The 2,542-nt window shown below is 32.3% G+C and overlaps 1 long non-coding RNA gene across 1 annotated transcript; it reads right to left on the reverse strand.

Moving 5' to 3' along the window:
• Positions 1 to 513: 513 nt before the first annotated feature.
• Positions 514 to 2,521, reverse strand: LOC119597857. The gene is made up of 3 exons (XR_005230887.1): positions 1,977 to 2,521; positions 1,119 to 1,196; positions 514 to 955 (listed from the first exon to the last, which is right to left on the reverse strand). It is a non-coding gene; the product is annotated as an uncharacterized LOC119597857 (long non-coding RNA).
• Positions 2,522 to 2,542: the final 21 nt, after the last annotated feature.

Genomic DNA, 2,542 nt, shown 5'->3' on the forward strand with positions numbered 1-2,542 from the left:
CTTCTGTTCTCTTATTATAAGCCCTTTCATTATTTACTAAAATAAGATTCTATGTGTGTATACGCACACACACTTTCATACACACACACACACACACACACACACACACTTTCATACATACACACACACACACACACACACACACACACTTTCATACATACACACACACACACACACACACACACTTTCACACATACACACACACACACACACACTTTCACACATACACACACACACACACACACACTTTCATACATACATACACACACACACACACACACACACACACACACACACACACACACACACACACACACACACACACACACACACACACACACCACACAAATACTTTCATACATACATATACACACACACAAATACTTTCATACATATATTAATACTTACAAAAACTCATTCATTTATGCACGAATACAATTACAAATACATCCAGTTACACATATATACACATACATATACACATTCCTTTATACACATTTATACATACAGGGTTTACTTTCAAAGTTCTCTAACTGGTGTAAAAAATAAATAAAAAAAATAATAAATAAAAAGTCTAGCAATAGAAGGTATGATTGACAGATTCCTCATACCAAAAAAATATGTTCCCATTTTTACATTAAAAATAGTATATTAGAATGACAACTAAAATATTTAAAAGTAACTTTTCATAGACTTAAGATAATTAGTTTCCTTATTACACATTTCTTTAAAGAAAAAAAACACCCGCATTTTAGGAAGGGGATTTGAAAATACCAATATACAGAAGACAAATAAAAGATTTAATAATTTTTATGTCATTTTACATTTTCTTTCAAATCCTCAATGAATAACAATTTGGTAACCTTACCTATGAAAAGGAGAGGCCATCCCCACTTCAAATCCTATTTGGTCTTCAATGTACGAGCAACTTCCACCTTGTGACTGCCCACCGGGTCTGGATAAATATTTAGCATATTAATATTCATACTCAGACCTAAAACCAACTTCCAAGAACAGATCATGTTTAAAGACTTTAAATGATATTCCTAACCTATACTGTGTTTATAATTATAAAAAGATAATAGTAGGTCTTTAAGACTAGCTTACTGGATTCTTACCTTCTTTTCGCCTTCTTAAAAAACTTGCGCAATTCTATTGCTTTCGTTCTCAGGAGATAAACCGCATCTGTTATTCATCTGTTAAAGCAAATGAGGTCTTTCAAGTTATTCCAACTGGGACAAGTTTTATACTTAAAATTATCTTTGGTCACCTACTTTTACCATTAGCAATTAAAAGTCAAAAATCTCTATTTTGTATCTAACAAAATAAAGTAAAATTTCCAAGTTACATTTCCATCGTGTTTGTAAGTAACCTTTGCACATTAAACTCTGAATATTTAACACTATTTAGCATATTCATTTTCTGATCAAATCAAAAATTGAACCATTAAGAGTAGAACTTATAAAAGCAAATTCAGTTAAATAGGAGCCTCCTTTTTTTACCTTTAAATGTTTCAGTGCATCCTACCGTAAAAAAAAAAAAAAAAAAGTTGGGCATGTGAAACTCAATTCTTGTCATCTTAAAATTAGCCTATCAATGTCCGACTTTCTCACACAAGCACGAGTTCTAGATATTTATACTTTACTTTATATAAAAAAAATAATAATGGCACGCAAACAGATTCATCATATTTTTCCTCCAATACATATATATTCTAAGGATGTGCTGTGAAGATCCAATTTTATAGATGTGCCTCTCATGTCAGATATGGCACTTCATTTGACTGATACAGGATATCTACACAAAATCATTTGATTATCATATCCAAGTTAATCTTAAAACCACATCATAAAATGAACTTGCACTGAATTTCTATTGCATTTCAGTTCCTTTTTTTTCTTTTTTTCTTTTTTTTTATCAATATTACCATACATTTATTAAATATATATTTCCTCAACACAAATTGACAGACTTACCTTCTATTAAGCTCTTTCACCCAGTTTTCTTGCAGCTGTATCGTGCCATCTACACTTTTCTCCAGCATTACTCTCACGGCATCCGTCAGGCGAATTGTGAGTGACAATCTGTACGTCACAAATGTAACTTTCTCTGGATTCATGTGTGGATCATAATTACCTAAACAAACAAGATTCAAAATATTGATTATAATGTTAGTTTGTCTAACTGGCTAATTGCCCAAAACTTATTTTCATGTAAAAACCTTGCCTTCCTGAAAATAAAACTGGTGATCCAGCCTCCTATCCTCTCTAATTGCAATGTGGATACTACTCCATGATTTTTTCACCTTCTGCTCCTGCAGCCCTGGAAGGAAGACCTTCCTTTAGCAGGAAAAAATAAGAAAAGCTTGTAATCTGTGTAGTAGTCATGGTTAGGGGCACAATCCACTTTTTTTTTTACACCAAGCTAGGATTTCAAAAGCTAGAATTTCAGATTAGTTTTGGTTCTTAAAACAGTTTGCTACCAACAACCAAATTCAGTTTAAAATATTCACCTGTGAAAGAAAAAGCTCTCCTGTTCTGGA

This window comes from Penaeus monodon, chromosome 40 (assembly GCF_015228065.2).
Source record: "Penaeus monodon isolate SGIC_2016 chromosome 40, NSTDA_Pmon_1, whole genome shotgun sequence".
NCBI lineage: Eukaryota > Metazoa > Arthropoda > Malacostraca > Decapoda > Penaeidae > Penaeus > Penaeus monodon.